Raw genomic sequence first — 20,705 nt, 5'->3', positions numbered from 1 at the left:
TATTTCCATATTTATACAGATGGCCTTGTAGATATTTCCATGTTTATACAGATAACTTTGTAAGTATTTCCATGTTTATACAGATGGCGGTGTAGATATTTCGATATTTATAGAGATAGCAGTGGAGATACTTCCATGTTTTTACAGATAGCGGTGTAGATATTTCCATGATTATACTGATCGTGGTATAGATATTTCCATGTTTATAGAGATGGCGGTGTAGATATTTCCATGTTTATACAGATCACGGTGTAGATATTTGCTTGTTTATACAAATAGCGGTGAAGTTATTTCCATGTTTATACAGATAGCGGTGTAGACATTTCCATGTTTATAGAGATAGCTGTGTAGATGTTTCCATGTTTATACAGATGGCGGAGTAGTTAGTTCCAAGTTTATGGAGATGGCAGTGTAGATATTTTCATGTTTATAGAGATGGCGGTGTAGATATTTCCATGTTTATAGAGATAGCAGTGTAGATATTTACATGTTTACACAGATTGCGGTGTAGATATTTCATCTTTCTACAGATGGCATTGTAGATATTTCCATGTTTATTCAGATGGCGGTGTAGATATTTCCATGTTTATATAGATGGTGGTGTAGATATTACCATGTTTATAGAGATAACGGTGTAGATATTTCCATGTTTATACAGATCGCGGTGTAGATATTTCCGTGTTTATACAGATAGCGGTGTAGATATTTCCATGTTTATACAGACTGCAGTGTAGTTATTTCTATGTTTATACCGATAGCGGTGTAGATATTTCCATGTTTGTTCAGATGGCGGTGTTGATATTTACATCTGTACACAGATTGCCGTGTAGATATTTCCATCTTTATACAGATGGCGTTGTAGATATTTCCATGGATATGCAGATGGCGGTGTGGATATTTCCATGTTTATAGAGATAGCGGTGTAGGTATTTCCATGTTTATAGGCATAGCGGTGTAGATATTTCCATGTTTATGTAGATGGCGTTGTAGATATTTCCATGTTTATACCGATAGCGGTGTTGGTATTTCCACGTTTATACAGATAGCGATCTAGATATTTCCATGTTTAGATAGCTCGCGGTGCAGATATTTATATCTTTATACACATGGCATTGTAGATATTTCCTTATTCACACAGATGGCGGTGTAGATGTTTCCATGTTTATACAGATGTCGGATTAGTTAGTTCCAAGTTTATGGAGATGGCAGTGTAGATATTTTCATGTTTATAGAGATGGCGGTGTAGATATTTCCATGTTTATAGAGATAGCAGTGTAGATATTTACATGTTTATACAGATGGCTGTGTAGATATTTCCATGTGTATACAGATGGCATTGTAGATATTTCCATGTTTATACAGAAGACTGTATAGGTATTTCCATATTTATAGAGACAGCTGTGTAGATATTTCCAGGTTTATACAGATAGCGGTGTAAATATTTCCATGTTTATACAGATCGTGGTGTAGATATTTCCATGTTTATACAGATACCGGTGTAGATATTTCCATGTTTATACAGATAACTTTGTAAGTATTTCCATGTTTATTCATATGGCGGTGTAGATATTTCGATGTTTATAGAGATAGCAGCGGAGATGTGTCCATGTTTATACCGATAGCTGTGTAGATATTTCCATGTTTATACTGATTGTGGTGTAGATATTTCCATGTTTATAGAGATGGCGGTGTAGATATTTCCATGTTCATAGAGATAGCGGTGTTGATTTTTCCATGTTTATAGAGATAGCGATGTGGTTATTTCCATGTTTATACAGATAGGGGTGTAGATATTTCCATGTTTATAGAGATGGCGGTGTAGATATTTCCATGTTTATACAGATCACGGTGTAGATATTTCCTTGTTTACATGAATAGCGGTGTAGATATTTCCATGTTTACACAGATAGTGATGTAGATATTTCCATGTATATACAGATGGGTGTGTAGATATTTCCATGTTTATACCGATAGCGGTGTTGGTATTTCCACGTTCTACAGATAGCTGTGTAGATATTTCCATGTTTATACTGATTGTGGTGTAGATATTTCCATGTTTATAGAGATGGCGGTGTAGTTATTTCCATGTTCATATTGATAGCGGTGTTGATTTTTCCATGTTTATAGAGATAGCGGTGTGGATATTTCCATGTTTATACAGAAAGGGGTGTAGATATTTCCATGTTTATAGAGATGGCGGCGTAGATATTTCCATGTTTATACAGATCACGGTGTAGATATTTCCCTGTTTATACGAATAGCGGTGTTGTTATTTCCATGTTTATACAGATAGTGATGTAGATATTTCCATGTATATACAGATGGCTGTGTAGATATTTCCATGTTTATACCGATAGCGATGTTGGTATTTCCACGTTTTACAGATAGCGATGTAGATATTTCCATGTTTATACAGCTTGCGGTGCAGATATTTATATCTTTATACAGATGACATTGTAGATATTTCCTTATTCACACAGATGGCGGTGTAGGTGTTTCCATGTTTATACAGATGGCGAAGTAGTTAGTTCCATGTTTATGGAGATGGCAGTGTAGATATTTTCATGTTTATAGAGATGGCGGTGTAGATATTTCCATGTTTATAGAGATAGCAGTGTAGATATTTACATGTTTATACAGATGGCTGTGTAGGTATTTCCATCTTTATACAGATGGCTTTGTAGATATTTCCATGTTTATAGAGATAGCGGTGCAGAAATTCCCATGTTTATACAGATATCGCTGTATATATTTCCATTTTTATACAGATCGTGGTGTAGATATTTCCATATTTGTACAGATGGCGGTGTTGATATTTCCATCTATACACAGATGACAGTGTCGATATTTCCATGTTTATACAGATGGCGGTGAAGATATTTCCATGGATATGTAGATAGCGGGGTAGATATTTCCATGTTTATACAGATAGCGGTGTAGTTATTTCCATGTTTATATAGATAGCGTTGTAGATATTTCCATGTATATACACATGGCTGTGTAAATATTTCCATGTTTATACAGATGGCCTTGTAGATATTTCCATGTTTATACAGATAACTTTGTAAGTATTTCCATGTTGATACAGATGGCGGTGTAGATATTTCGATATTTATAGAGATAGCAGTGGAGATATTTCCATGTTTTTACAGATAGCGGTGTAGATATTTCCAGGATTATACTGATCGTGGTACAGATATTTCCATGTTTATAGAGATGGCGGTGTAGATAATTCCATGTTTATACAGATCACGGTGTAGATATTTGCTTGTTTATACAAATAGCGGTGAAGTTATTTCCATGTTTATACAGATAGCGGTGTAGATATTTCCATGTTTATAGAGATAGCTGTGTAGATATTTCCATGTTTATACAGATAGCGGTGTAGATATTTCCATGTTTATACAGATCGCGGTGTAGATATTTCCATGTTTATACAGATCGTGGTGTAGGCATTTCCATGTTTATACAGATAGCGGTGTAGATATTTCCATGTTTTTACAGATATCGTTGTAGTTATTTCCATGTTTACACAGATTGCGGTGTAGATATTTCCATCTTTCTACAGATGGCATTGTAGATATTTCCATGTATATACAGATGGCGGTGCAGATATTTCCATGTTTATATAGATGGTGGTGTAGATATTACCATGTTTATACAGATAGCGGTGTACATATTTCCATGTTTATACAGATCGTGGTGAAGATATTTCCATGTTTATACAGATCGCGGTGTAGATATTTCCATGTTTATACAGATCGCGGTGTAGATATTTCCGTATTTATACAGATAGCGGTGTAGATATTTCCATGTTTATACAGATAGCGGTGTAGATATTTCCATGTTTATAGAGATAGCGGTGTAGGTATTTCCATGTTTATAGACATAGCGATGTAGATATTTCCATGTTTATGTAGATGGCGTTGTAGATATTTCCATGTTTATACCGATAGCGGTGTTGGTATTTCCACGTTTATACAGATAGCGATGTAGATATTTCCATGTTTATACAGCTCGCGGTGCAGATATTTATATCTTTATACAGATGGCATTGTAGATGTTTCATTATTCACACAGATGGCGGTGTAGATGTTTCCATGTTTATACAGATGGCGGTGTAGTTAGTTCCATGTTTATGGAGATGGCAGTGTAGATATTTTCATGTTTATAGAGATGGCGGTGTTGATATTTCCATGTTTATAGAGATAGCAGTGTAGATATTTACATGTTAATACAGATGGCTATGTAGAGATTTCCATGTGTATACAGAAGGCATTGTAGATATTTCCATGTTTATACAGATGAATGTATAGGTATTTCCAAGTTTTTGCAGATGGCAGTGCAGATATTTCCATGTTTATAGAGATAGCGGTGTGGATATTTCCATGTTTGTACAGATGGGGGTGTTGATATTTCCATCTATACACAGATGGCCGTGTAGATATTTCCATGTTTATACAGATGGCGGCGTAGATATTTCCATGGACATGCAGATGGCAGTGTAGATATTTCCATGTTTATACTGATAGCGGTGAAGATATTTCCATGTTTACACAGATAGTGGTGTAGATATTTCCGTGTTTATACACATGGCGGAGTAGATACTTCCATCTTTATGGAGATGGCAGTGTAGATATTTTCATGTTTATTGAGATGGCGGTGTAGATATTTCCATATTTATAGAGATAGTAGTGTAGATATTTCCATGTATATACAGATGGCCATGTTCATATTTCCATATTTATACAGATGTCTGTGTAGATATTTCCATGTGTATACAGATGGTATTGTAGGTATTTCCATGTTTATACAGATGGTGGTGTAGATATTTCCATGTTTATTCAGATGACTGTGTAGATATTTCCATGTTTTTACAGATGGCAGTGTGGATTTGTCAATGTTTATAGAGATGACGCAGTAGATGTTTCCATGTTTATACAGATGACTTTGTAGGTATTTCCATGTTTATACAGATGGCGGTGTAGATATTTCCATGTATATAGAGATAGCTGTGTAGATATTTCCATGTTTATACAGATTGTGGTGTAGATATTTCCAAGTTTATACAGATCGCGGTGTAGATATTTCCATGTTTATACAGATCTCAGTGTAGATATTTCCATGTTTATAAAGATAGCGGTGTAGGTATTTCCATATTTTTACAGATATCGGTGTAGATATTTCCATGTTTACAGAGATTGCGATGTAGATATTTCCATCTTTCTACAGATGGCATTGTAGATATTTCCATGTTTATACAGATGGCGGTGTAGATATTCCCATGTTTATATAGATGGTGGTGTAGATATTACCATATTTATACAGATAGCGATGTTGATATTTCCATGTTTATACTGATCGTGGTGTAGATACTTCCATGTTTATAGAGATGGCGGTGTAGATATTTCCATGTTTCCACAGATGACTACATATGTATTTCCATGTTTATACAGATGGCGGTGTAGACATTTCCATGTTTGTACAGATGGCGGTGTTGATATTTCCATCTATACACAGATGACCGTGTAGATATTTCCATATTTATACAGATTACGTTGTAGAAATTTCCATGTTTATACAGATAGCGCTGTAAATATTTCCATGTTTATACAGATCACGGTGTAGATATTTGCATGTTTATAGAGATAGCGGTGTAGATATTTCCATGTTTATATGGATAGCGGAGTAGGTATTTCCATGTTTATAAAGACCGCGGTGTAGTTATTTCCATGTTTATACAGATAGCGGTGCAGATATTTCCATGTTTGTACAGATGGCGGTATTGATATTTCCATCTATACACAGATGACCATGTAGATATTTCCATGTTTATAAAGATGGCGGCGCAGATATTTCTCTGGATATGTAGATGGTGGTGTAGATATTTCCATGTATATACAGATAGCGCTGTACTTATTTCCATGTTTATATAGAGAGCGGTGTAGATATTTCCATGTATGTACACATGGCTGTGTAGATATTTCCATGTTTATACACATGGCGGTGTAGATATTTCCATGTTTATACAGATAACTTTGTAAGTAATTCCATCTTTATGCAGATGGAGGTGTAGATATTTCGATGTTTATAGAAATAGCAGTGGAGATATTTCCATGTTTATACAGATATCTGTGTAGATTTTTCCATGTTTATATAGATATCGGTGTAGATATTTCCATGTATATACACATGGCTGTGTAGATATTTCCATGTTTATACAGATGGCGGTGTAAATGCTTCCATGTTTATACAGATAACTTTGTAAGTATTTCCATATTTATACAGATGGCGTTGTAGATATTTCGATGTTTATAGAGATAGCACTGGAGATATTTCCATGTTTATACAGATAGCGGTGTAGATATTTCCATGTTTATACAGATAGCTGTGCAGATATTTCCATGTTTGTACAGATGGCGGTGCTGATATTTCCATCTATACACAGATGAAAGTGTAGATATTTCCATGATTATACAGACGGCGGCGCAGATATTTCCATGGATATGTAGATGGCGGTGTAGATATTTCCATGTTTATACAGATAACGGTGTAGTTATTTCCATGTTTATATAGATAGCGGTGTAGATATTTCCATGTATATACAGATGGCTGTGTAGATATTTCCATGTTTATACAGATGGCGTTGTAGATATTTCCATGTTTATACAGATAACTTTGCAAGTATTACCATGTTTATACAGATATTGGTGTACATATTTCCATGTTTATACAGATCGTGCTGAAGATATTTCTATGTTTATACAGATCGCGGTGTAGATATTTCCATATTTATATAGATCGCGGTGTAGTTATTTCCATGTTTATACAGATAGCCGTGTAGATATTTCCATGTTTTTACAGATATCGGTGTAGATATTTCCATGTTTACACAGATTGCGGTGTAGATATTTCCATCTTTCTACAGATGGCATTGTAGATACTTCCGTGTTTATACAGATGGCGGTGTAAATATTTCCATGTTTATATAGATGGTGGTGTGGATATTACCATGTTTATACAGATAGCGGTGTACACATTTCCATCTTTATACAGATCGTGGTGAAGATATTTCCACGTTTATACAGATCGCGGTGCAGATATTTCCATGTTTATCCAGATCGCGGTGTAGATATTTCCATGTTTACATAGATAGCGGTGTAGATATTTCCATGTATATAAAGATAGCGGTGTAGATATTTCCATGTTTATAGAGATAGCGGTGTAGGTATTTCCATGTTTATAGACATAGCGGTGTAGATATTTCCATGTTTATGTAGATGGCGTTGTAGATATTTCCATGTTTATACCGATAGCGGTGTTGGTATTTCCACGTTTATACAGATAGCGATGTAGATATTTCCATGTTTAGACAGCTCGCGGTGCAGATATTTATATCTTTATACAGATGGCTTTCTAGATATTTCCTTTTTCACACAGATGGCGGTGTAGATGTTTCCATGTTTATACAGATGGCGGAGTAGTTAGTTCCATGTTTATGGAGATGGCAGTGTAGATATTTTCATGTTTATAGAGATGTCGGTGTAGATATTTCCATGTTTATAGAGATAGCAGTGTAGATATTTACATGTTTATACAGATGGCTGTGTAGATATTTCCATGTGTATACAGAAGGCATTGTAGATATTTCCATGTTTATACAGATGAATGTATAGGTATTTCCATGTTTTTGCAGATGTCTGTGTAGATATTTCCAGGTCTATACAGACGGTATTGTAGGTAATTCCATGTTAATACAGATGGTGGTGTGGATATTTCCATGTTTATTCAGATGACTGTGTAGATATTTCCATGTTTTTAAAGATGGCAATGTAGATATTTCAATGTTTATAGAGATGGCGCTGTAGATATTTCCTTGTTTATACAGATAACGGTGGAGATATTTACATGTTTATACAGAGAGCAGTGGAGAGATTTCCATGTTTATACACATAGCGGTGTACATATTCCATGTTTATAGAGACAGCGGTGTAGGTATTTCCATGTTTATACAGATAGCGGTGCAGATATTTCCATGTTTATAAAGATGCCTATGCAGATATTTCCATATTTATACAGAGGTCTGTGTAGATAATTCTATGTTTACACAGAAGGCAGTGTAGATATTTAAATGTTCCTACACATGACTGTGTAGGTCTTTCCATGTTTATACAGATGTCTTTGTAGATATTTCCATGTTTATAGAGATAGCGGTGCAGATATTTCCATTTTTATACAGAGGGCTGTGTAGAAAATTCTATGTTTATACAGATGGCATTGTAGTTATTTCCATGTCTATAGAGATAGCGGTGCAGATATTTCCATGTTTATACAGATCGTGGTGTAGATATTTCCATGTTTATACAGGTACCGGTGTAGATATTTCCATGTTTATACAGACCGCAGTGTAGATGTTTCCATGTTTATAGAGATAGCAGTGTAGATATTTCCATGTTTTCACAGATGGCAGTGTTGATGTTTCCATCTATACACAGATTGCCATGTAAGTATTTCCATGTTTATACAGATGGCATTGTATATATTTCCTTGTTTATTCAGATGGTGGTGTAGATATTTCCATGTTTTCACAGATGACTATATAGGTATTTCCATGTTTATACAGATGGCGGTGTAGATATTTCCATGTTTATAGAGATAGCGGTCTAGATATTTCCATATTTATACAGATTACGGTGTAGAAATTTCCATGTTTATACAGATAGCGGTGTAAATATTTCCATGTTTGTACAGATGGCGGTGTTGATATTTCCATCTATACACAGATGACCGTGTAGACATTTCCATGTTTATACAGATGGCGGCGCAGATATTTCTATGGATATGTAGATGGCGGTGTAGATATTTCCATGTATATTCAGATAGCGCTGTACTTATTTCCATGTTTATATAGAGAGCGGTGTAGATATTTCCATGTATGTACACATGGATGTGTAGATATTTCCATGTTTATACAGATGGCGGTGTAGATATTTCCATGTTTATACAGATAACTTTGAAAGTATTTCCATCTTTATACAGATGGCGGTGTAGATATTTCGATGTTTGTAGAGATAGCAGTGGAGATATTTCCATGTTTATACAGAGAGCGGTGTAGTTTTTTCCATGTTTATATAGATATCGGTGTAGATATTTCCATGTATTTACACATGGCTGTGTAGATATTTCCATGTTTATACAGATGGCGGAGTAAATACTTCCATGTTTATACAGATAACTTTGTAAGTATTTCCATGTTTATACAGATGGCGGTGTAGATATTTCGATATTTATAGAGATAGCAGTGGAGATATTTCCATGTTTATACAGATAGCGGTGTAGATATTTCCATGTTTATACTGACCGCGGTGTAGATATTTCCATGTTTATAGTGTTGGCGGTGTAGATATTTCCAGGTTCATAGAGATAGCGGTGTTGATTTTTCCATGTTTATAGAGATAGCTGTGTGGATATTTCGAAGTTTATACAGATAGGCGTGTAGATATTTCCATGTTTATAGAGATGGCGGTGTATATATTTCCATGTTTATACAGATCACGGTGTAGATATTTCCATGTTTATACAGATCGCAGTGTAGATATTTCCATGTTTATACAGATCATGGTGTACATATTTCCATGTTTATACAGATCGCGGTGTTGATATTACCATGTTTATAGAGATAGCGGTTCAAATATTTCCACATTTATACAGATAGCGGTGTAGTTATTAGCATGTTTATACAGATAGCGTTGTAGATATTTCCATGTATAAACAGATGTCTGTGTATATATTTCCATGTTTAAACAGATGGCGGTGTAGATATTTCCTTGTTTATACAGATGGCTGGTTAGATATTTACATGTTTATACAGATGACTTTGTAGGTATTTCCGTGTTTATACAGATCGCGGTTTAGATATTTCCATGTTTATAGAGATAGCTGTGTGGATATTTCCATGTTTACACAGATAGCGGTTTAGATATTTCCATGTTTATACAGATCGCGGTGTAGATATTTCCATGTTTACACAGATTGCGGTGTAGATATTTCCATGTTTATACAGATAGCGGTGTAGATATTTCCACCCTTATACAGATGGCGGTGTAGATATTTCCATCTTTCTACAAATGGCAGTGTAGATATTTCCATGTTTATAGAGATGGCGGTGTAGATATTTCCATGTTTATATAGATGGCAGTGTAGATATTTCCTTGTTTATGTAGATGGCGTTGTAGAAAACTCCATGTTTAAAGAGATGGCTGTGTGTATATTTCCATGTTGATGGAGATAGCGGTATAGATATTTCCATGTTTATAGAGATAGCGGTGTAGTTATTTCCATGTTTATAGAGATAGTGGTGTAGATATTTCCATGTTTCTACAGATGACTTTGTAGATATTTTCATGTTTTTACAGATGGCAGTGTAGATATTTCCATGTGTACAGAGATAACGGTGTAGATATATTCATGTTTATACATATTGCGGTGGATATTAGACCATGTTTATACAGATAGCAATGGAGATATTTCCACGTTAATACACATAGCAGTGTAGATATTTCCATGTTTATACTAATAGCGGTGTAGATATTTCCATGTTTATACACTTAGCTGTGCCGATATTTTCATGTTTATACAGAGTTCTCTGTAGATATTTCCATGTTTACATAGATGACAGTGTAGATATTTTCATTTTTACATAGATGGCGGTGTAGATATTTCCATGTTTACAGAGATTGCGGTGTAGATATTTCCATGTGTATAGTGCAAGTGGTGTAGGTATTTCCATGTTTATAGAGATAGCAGTGTAGACATTTCCATATTTATACAGGTAGCGGTGTAGGTATTTCCATGTTTCTACAGATGGCGGTGTAGATATTTCCATGTTTCTAAAGATGGTGGTGTAGATATTTCCTTGTTTATACAGATAGCGGTGTAGATATTTCCATGTATATACAGATATCGGTGTAGATATTTCCATGTTTACACAGATAGCAGTGGAGATATTTCCCTGTTTATACAGTTAGCGATGTAGATATTTCCATGTTTGTACAGAAAGCGGTGTAGATATTTCCATGTTTATAGAGATAGCGGTGTAGATATTTCCATGTTTATACAGATGGCCGTGTAGATATTTCCATGTGTATACAGATGGCAGTGTAGATATTTCCATGTTTATACATATAGCGGTGTAGATATTTCCATGTTTACAGATATAGAGGTAAGGATATTTCCATCTTTGCACAGATTGCGGTGTAGACATTGCAAACTTTCCACAGGTAGCGGTGTAGATATTTCCAAGTTTACACAGATAGCTGTGACGATAATTCCATGTTTACAGAGATATCATTGTAGATATTCCCATGTTTATACAGATAGCGGTGTAGTTATTTACATGTTGATACAGATAGCGGTGTAGATATTTTCAGGGTTATACAGATAGTGGTGTAGATATTTCCACGTTTTACAGATAGCTGTGTAGATATTTCCCTGTTTACACAGATAGCCTTGTAAATATTTCCATGTTTACACAGATAGCGTTGTAGATATTTCCATGCTTACACAGAGTACGGTGTAGATATTTCCAAGTTTACACAGGTAGCTGTGTAGATATTTCCATGTTTACATAGATAGCGTTGTAGATATTTCAATGTTTATAGAGATAGTGGTGTAGGTATTTCCATGTTTTTAAAGATACCGGTGTAGGTATTTCCGTGTTTATAAAGATAGCGGTGGAGATATTTCCATGTTTATACAGATAGCGGTGTAAAAATTTCCATGTTTATACAGATAGCTGTGTAGTTATTTCCATATTTATACAGATAGCGGTGTAGATATCTCCATGTTTATACAGGTAGCGGTGTATAAATTCAAATGTTTATACAGATCGCTTTGTAGATAGTTCCATCTTTCTACAGATGTCAGTGTAGATATTTCCAAGTTTATACAGATGTCTGTGTATATATTTCCATGTTTATGCAGATGGCGGTGTAGATATTTCCAGGTTTATAGAGATGGCGGTGTAGTTATTTCTATGTTTATAGAGATAGCGGTGTAAATATTACCATGTTTATAGAGATGGTGGTGTAAGTATTTTCATGTTTATAGAGATAGCGGTCTAGATATTTCCATGTTTATACAGATAGCGGTGTTGCTAATTCCATGTTTATACAGATAGCGGTGTAGATATTTCCATGTTTATACAGCTCGCGGTGTAGATATTTCCATCTTTATACAGATGGGAGTGGAGATATTTCCATGTTTATACAGATAGCGGTGTAGATATTTCCATGTGTATTGAGATAGCGGTGTAGGTATTTCCATATTTACACAGATTGCGGTGTAGATATTTCCATCTTTATACAGATGGCGGTGTAGATATTTCCATGTTTATACAGATGGAATTGAAGATATATCCATGTTTATACAGATAGTGGTGTAGATATTTCCAAGTTTATACAGATAACGTTGTAGATATTTCCATTTTTATACAAACGGTGGTGTAGATATTTCCATGTTCCTACACATGACTGTGTAGTTATTTCCATGTTTATACAGATGGCGGTGTAGATATTTCCATATATATAGAGATAGCAGTGTAGATATTTCCAGATTTATACAGATAGTGCTGTAAATATTTACATGTTTATACAGAACGTGGTGTAGATATTTCCATGTTTATACAGATACCGGTGTAGATATTTCCATGTTTATACAGACTGCAGTTAAGGTATTTCTATGTTTATACAGATAGCGGTGTAGATATTTCCATGTGTATTGAGATAGCGGTGTAGGTATTTCCATATTTACACAGATTGCGGTGTAGATATTTCCATCTTTATACAGATGGCGGTGTAGATACATCCATGTTTCTGAAGATGGCGGTGTAGATATTTTCATGTTTATAGAGATGGCGGTGTAGATATTTCCATGTTTATTGAGATAGCAGTGTAAATATTTCCATATTTATACAGATAGTGGTGTAGATATTTCCATGTATTTACAGATAGCGGTGTAGATATTTCCATCTTTATTCAGAGAGTGCTGTACATATTTCCATGTTTATTCAGATCACTGTGTAGATATTTCCATGTTTATACAGATAACGTTGTAGATATTTCCATCTTTATACAAACGGTGGTGTAGATATTTCCATGTTCCTACACATGACTGTGTAGTTATTTCCATGTTTATACAGATGGCGGTGTAGATATTTCCATATTTATAGAGATAGCAGTGTAGATATTTCCAGGTTTATACCGATAGTGGTGTAAATATTTACATGTTTATACAGATCGTGGTGTAGATATTTCCATGTTTATACAGATACCGGTGTAGATATTTCCATGTTTATACAGACTGCAGTTTAGGTATTTCTATGTTTATACAGATAGCGGTGTAGATATTTCCATGTTTGTACAGATGGCGGTGTTGATATTTCCATCTGTACACAGATTGCCGTGTAGATATTTCCATCTTTATACAGATGGCGTTGTAGATATTTCCATGGATATGCAGATGGTAGTGTGGATATTTCCATGTTTCTAGAGATAGTGGTGTAGGTATTTCCATGTTTATAGACATAGCGGTGTAGATATTTCCATGTTCATATAAATGGCGTTGTAGATATTTCCATGTTTATACCGATAGCGGTGTAAATATTTCCATGTTTATACTGATCGTGGTGTAGAAATTTCCATGTTTAAACAGATGCCTTTGTAGGTATTTCCATGTTTATACAGATTGCGGTGTAGATATTTCCAGGTTTATAGAGATAGCTGTGTAGATATTTCCATGTTTATACAGATAGCGGTGTAGATATTTCCATGTTATACAGATCGTGGTGTAGATATTTCCATGTTTATACAGATCGCGATGTAGATATTTCCATGTTCCTACACATGACTGTGTTGGTATATCCATGTTTATACAGACGGCTTTGTAGATATTTCCATGTTTATAGAGATAGCGGTGCAGATATTTCCATGTTTATACAGATAGCGGTGTAAATATTTCCATGTTTATACAGATCGTGGTGTAGAAATTTCCATGTTTATGCAGACCGCAGTGTACATATTTCCATGTTTATACAGATGGCGGTGTAGATATTTCCATGTTTATAGAGATAGCGGTGTAGTTACTTCCATATTTATACAGATAACGGTGTAGATATTTCCATGTTTATACAGATAGCAGTGTAAATATTTCCATGTTTATACAGATCACGGTGTAGATATTTCCATGTTTATAGAGATAGCGGTGTAGATATTTCCATGTTTATACAGATAGCGGTTTAGATATTTCCATGTTTATACTGACCGCGGTGTAGATATTTCCATGTTTATACAGATAGCGGTGTAGATATTTCCATGTTTGTACAGATGGCGTTGTTGATATTTCCGTCAATACACAGATGACCGTGTAGATATTTCCATGTTTATGCAGACGGCGACACAGACATTTCCATGGATATGTAGATGGCGGTGTAGATATTTCCATGTTTATACAGATAGCGGTGTACTTATTTCCATGTTTATATAGATAGCGGTGTAGATATTTCCATGTATATACACATGGCTGTGTAGGTATTTCCATGTTTATACAGATGGCGGCGTTGATATTTCCATGTTTATACAGATAACTTTGTAAGTATTTCCATGTTTATACAGATGGCGGTGTAGATATTTCGATGTTTATAGAGATAGCAGTGGAGATATTTCCATGTTTATAGAGATGGCGGTGTAGATATTTCCATGTTCATAGAGATAGCGGTGTTGATTTTTCCATGTTTATAGAGATAGTGGTGTGGATATTTCCATGTTTATACAGATAGGGGTGTAGATATTTCCATGTTTATAGACATGGCCGTGTAGATATTTCCATGTTTATACAGATCACGGTGTAGATATTTCCTTGTTTATACTAATAGCATTGTAGTTATTTCCATGTTTATGCAGATAGCGGTGTAGATATTTCCAAGTTTACACTGATAGCTGTGTAGATATTTCCATGTTTACAGAGATAGCATTGTACATATTTCCGTGTTTATACAGATTGCGGTGTAGTTATTTCCATGTTTCTACAGATGGCGGTGTAGATATTTCCTTGTGTATACAGACAGCGGTGTAGATATATCCATGTTTATACAGGTAGCCGTGTAGATATTTCCGTGTTTATAGAGGTAGCGGTGTAGTTATTTCCATCTTTGCACAGATTGCCGTGTAGATATTTCCATGTTTAGGCAGATAGCTGTGTAGATATTTCTAAGTTTACACAGATAGCTGTGTAGATACTTCCATGTTTACCCAGATAGCGTTGTAGATATTTCCATGTTTATACAGATAGCGGTGTAGATATTTCCATGTTTATACAGATAGCGGTGGAGATATATCCCTGTTTATACAGATATTGATGTAGATATTTCCATGTTTCTACAGATAACGGTGTAGATATTTCCATGTTTATACAGATAGCAGTGTAGATATTTCCATGTTTATACAGATGGCTTTGTAGATATTTCCATGTGTGTACAGATGGCGGTGTAGATGTTTCCATGTTTATACAGATGGCGCTGTAGATATTTTCATGTTTATACAGATGGCAGTGTAGATATTTCCATGTTTATACAGATATCGGTGTAGATATTTCCATGTATACAGAGATAGCGTTGTAGGTATTTCCATCTTTGCACAGATTGCGGTGTAGTTATTGCCAGATTTACGCAGATAGCGGTGTAGATATTTCCAAGTTTACACTGATAGCTGTGTAGATATTTCCATGTTTACAGAGATAGCATTGTACATATTTCCGTGTTTATACAGATTGCGGTGTAGTTATTTCCATGTTTCTACAGATGGCGGTGTAGATATTTCCTTGTGTATACAGACAGCGGTGTAGATATATCCATGTTTATACAGGTAGCCGTGTAGATATTTCCGTGTTTACAGAGGTAGCGGTGTAGTTATTTCCATCTTTGCACAGATTGCCGTGTGGATATTTCCATGTTTAGGCAGATAGCTGTGTAGATATTTCCAAGTTTACACAGATAGCTGTGTAGATACTTCCATGTTTACACAGATAGCGTTGTAGATATTTCCATGTTTATACAGATAGCGGTGTAGATATTTCCATGTTTATACAGATAGCGGTGGAGATATATCCCTGTTTATACAGATATTGATGTAGATATTTCCATGTTTCTACAGATAACGGTGTAGATATTTCCATGTTTATAGAGATAGCAGTGTAGATATTTCCATGTTTATACAGATGGCTTTTTAGATATTTCCATGTGTGTACAGATGGCGGTGTAGATGTTTCCATGTTTATACAGATGGCGCTGTAGATATTTTCATGTTTATACAGATGGCAGTGTAGATATTTCCATGTTTATACAGATATCGGTGTAGATATTTCCATGTATACAGAGATAGCTTTGTAGGTATTTCCATCTTTGCACATATTGCGGTGTAGTTATTGCCAAATTTACACAGATAGCGGTGTAGATATTTCCAAGTGTACACTGATAGCTGTGTAGATATTTCCATGTTTACAGAGATAGCATTGAACATATTTCCGTGTTTATACAGATTGCGGTGTAGTTATCTCCATGTTGATACAGATAGCGGTGTAGATATTTCCATGTTTATACAGGTAGCGGTGTAGAAATTCCCATGTTTATACAGATCGCTTTGTAGACATTTGCACTTTTCTACAGATGTCAGTGTAGTTATTTCCAAGTTTATACAGATGGCAGTGTAGACATTTCCATGTTTATACAGATGTCTGTGTAGATATTTCCATGTTTATTCAGATGGCGGTGTAGATATTTCCATGTCTATAGAGATAGCGGTGTAGATATTTCCATATTTATACAGATTGCGGTGTAGATATTTAAAACTATATACAGATGGCGGTGTAGATATTTCCATGTTTATACAGATGGCAGTGAAGATATTTCCATGTTTATACAGATAGTGGTGTAGATATTTCCATGTTTATTCAGATGGCGGTGTAGATACATCCATGTTTCTGAAGATGGTGGTGTAGATATTTTCATGTTTATAGAGATGGCGATGTAGATATTTCCATGTTTATACAGATGTCTGGGTAGATATTTCCATGTTTATGCAGATAGCGGTGTAGATATTTCCATGTTTATAGAGATGGCGGTCTATTTATTTCTAAGTTTATAGAGATAGCGGTGTAAATAATTCCATGTTTATAGAGATGGTGGTGTAAGTATTTTCATGTTTATAGAGATAGCGGCATAGATATTTCCATGTTTAAACAGATAGCGGTGTTGGTATATCCATGTTTATACAGATGGCGGTGTAGATATTTCCATGTTTATACAGCTTGCGGTGTAGATATTTCCATCTTTATACACATGGCAGTGTAGATATTTCCATGTTTATACAGATAGCGGTGTAGATATTTCCATGTCTTTAGAGATAGCAGTGTAGATATTTCCATATTGATTCAGATTGCGGTGTAGATATTTCCATCTTTATACAGATGGCGGTGTAGATATTTCCATGTTTATAGAGATGGCGGTGTAGATACACTCATGTATCTGAAGATGGCGGTGTAGATATTTTCATGTTTAATGAGATGGAGGTGTAGATATTTCCATGTATATAGACATAGCAGTGTAGATATTTTCATGTTTATAGAGAAAGCGGTGTAGGTATTTCCATGTTTATACAGATGGCAGTGTAGATATTTCCATGTTTATACAGATATCGGTGTAGATATTTCCATGTTTACAGAGATAGCGCTGTAGGTATTTCCATCTTTGCATAGATTGCGGTGTAGGTATTGCCAAATTTACACAGATAGCGGCGTAGATAGTTCGAAGTTTACACAGATAGCTGTGTAGTTATTTCCATGTTTACAGAGATAGAATTGTACATATTTCCGTGTTTATACAGATTGTGGTGTAGTAATTTCCATGTTGATACAGATAGCGGTGTAGATATTTCCATGTTTATACAGGTAGTGGTGTAGAAATTCCCATGTTGATACAGATCGCTTTGTAGACATTTCCATCTTTCTACAGGTGTCACTGTAGATATTTCCAAGTTTCTACAGACGGCAGTGTAGATATTTCCATGTTTATACAGATGTCTGTGTAGATATTTTCATGTTTATGCAGATGGCGGTGTAGATATTTCCATGTTTATAGAGATGGCGGTATAGTTATTTCTATGTTTATAGAGATAGCGGTGTAAATATCTCCATGTTTATAGAGATGATGGTGTAATATTTTCGTGTTTGTAGAGATAGCGGTGTAGATATTTCCATGTTTATACAGATAACGGTGTTGTTATTTCCATGTTTGTACAGATAGCGGTGTAGATATTTCCATGTTTATACAGCTCGCGGTGTAGATATTTCCATCTTTATACAGATGGCAGTGTAGCTATTCCCATGTTTATACAGATAGCGGTGTAGAAATTTCCATGTCTATAGAGATAGCGGTGTAGATATTTCCATATTTATACAGATTGTGGTGTAGATATTTAAAACTATATACAGATGGCGGTGTAGATATTTCCATCTTTCTACAGGTGTCAGTGTAGATATTTCCAAGTTTCTACAGACGGCAGTGTAGATATTTCCATGTTTATACAGATGTCTGTGTAGATATTTTCATGTTTATGCAGATGGCGGTGTAGATATTTCCATGTTTATACAGATGGCGGTATAGTTATTTCTTTGTTTATAGAGATAGCGGTGTAAATATCTCCATGTTTATAGAGATGATGGTGTAAGTATTTTCATGTTTGTAGAGATAGCGGTGTAGATATTTCCATGTTTATACAGATAACGGTGTTGGTATTTCCATGTTTGTACAGATAGCGGTGTAGATATTTCCATGTCTATAGAGATAGCGGTGTAGATATTTCCATATTTATACAGATTGCGGTGTAGATATTTAAAACTATATACAGATGGCGGTGTAGATATTTCCATGTTTATACAGATGGCAGTGAAGATATTTCCATGTTTATACAGATAGTGGTGTAGATATTTCCATGTTTATTCAGATGGCGGTGTAGATACATCCATGTTTCTGAAAATGGCGGTGTAGATATTTTCATGTTTATAGAGATGGCGGTGTAGATATTTCCATGTTTATACAGATGTCTGTGTAGATATTTCCATGTTTATGCAGATAGCGGTGTAGATATTTCCATGTTCATAGAGATGGCGGTATAGTTATTTGTAAGTTTATAGAGATAGCGGTGTAAATATTTCCATGTTTATAGAGATGGTGGTGTAAGTATTTTCATGTTTATAGAGATAGCGGTGTAGGTATTTCCATGTTTATACAGATAGCGGTGTTGGTAATTCCATCTTTATACAGATAGCGGTTTAGATATTTCCATGTTTATACAGCTCGTGGTGTAGATATTTCCATCTTTATACAGATGGCGGTGTAGATATTTCCATGTTTATACAGATAGCGGTGTAGATATTTCCATGTCTATAGAGAGAGCGGTGTAGTTATTTCCATATTTATACAGATTGCGGTGTGGATAATTCCATCTTTATACAGATGGCGGTGTAGATATTTCCATGTTTATACAGATGGCAGTGAAGGTATTTCCATGTTTATACAGATAGTGGTGTAGATATTTCCATGTTTATACAGAGGGCCGTGTAGATACATCCATGTTTCTGAAGATGGCGGTGTAGATATTTTCATGTTTATAGAGATGGAGGTGTAGATATTTCCATGTATATGGAGATAGCAGTGTAGATATGTTCATGTTTATTGAGAAAGTGGTGTAGGTATTTCCATGTTTATAGAGATAGCGGTATAGGTATTTCCATATTTATACAGATAGTGGTGTAGGTATTTCCATGTTTATACAGATTGCGGTGTAGATATTTCCATGTTTCTACAGATGGCGGTGTAGATATTTCCTTGGTTATACAGACAGCGGTGTAAATATTTCCATGGTTATACAGGTAGCGGTGTAGATATTTCCAAGTTTACAGAGATAGCGGTGTAGTTATTTCCATCTTTGCACAGATTGCCGTGTAGATATTTCCATGTTTACGCAGATAGCTGTGTTGATATTTCCATGTTTACACAGATAGCTGTGTTGGTATTTCCATGTTTACACACATACCTTGGTAGATATTTCCATGTTTATACAGATTGCGGTTTAGATATGTCCATGATTATACAGATAGCGGTGTATTTTCATGTTTATACAGATAGCGGTGGAGATATTTCCATGTTTATAGAGAATGCAGTATAGATATTTCCATGTTTATACAGATAGCGGTGTAGATATTTCCATGTTTACAGAGATAGCAGTGTAGATATTTCCATCTTTGCACAGATTGCTGTGTAGATATTATCATTTTTACACAGAGAGCTGTGTAGGTATTTCCAAGTTTACACAGATAGCTGTGTAGATAGTTCCATTTTTACGCAGATAGCATTGTATATATTTCTATGTTTATACAGATAGCGGTGTTGATATTTCCATGTTTATACAGATAGCGGTGTAGATATTTCCATGTTTATACAGATATCGGTGGAGATAATTCCCTGTTTATACAGATAGCGATGTAGATATTTCCATGTTTATACAGATAACGGTGTAGATATTTCCATGTTTATAGAGATAGCGGTGTAGATATTTCCATGTTTATACAGATGTCTGTGTAGATATTGCCATGTG

The sequence above is a fragment of the Pan paniscus genome, chromosome 20, assembly GCF_029289425.2.
Source record: "Pan paniscus chromosome 20, NHGRI_mPanPan1-v2.0_pri, whole genome shotgun sequence".
Classification (NCBI taxonomy): Eukaryota; Metazoa; Chordata; class Mammalia; order Primates; family Hominidae; genus Pan; species Pan paniscus.
This window is presented reverse-complemented; position numbering follows the sequence as displayed.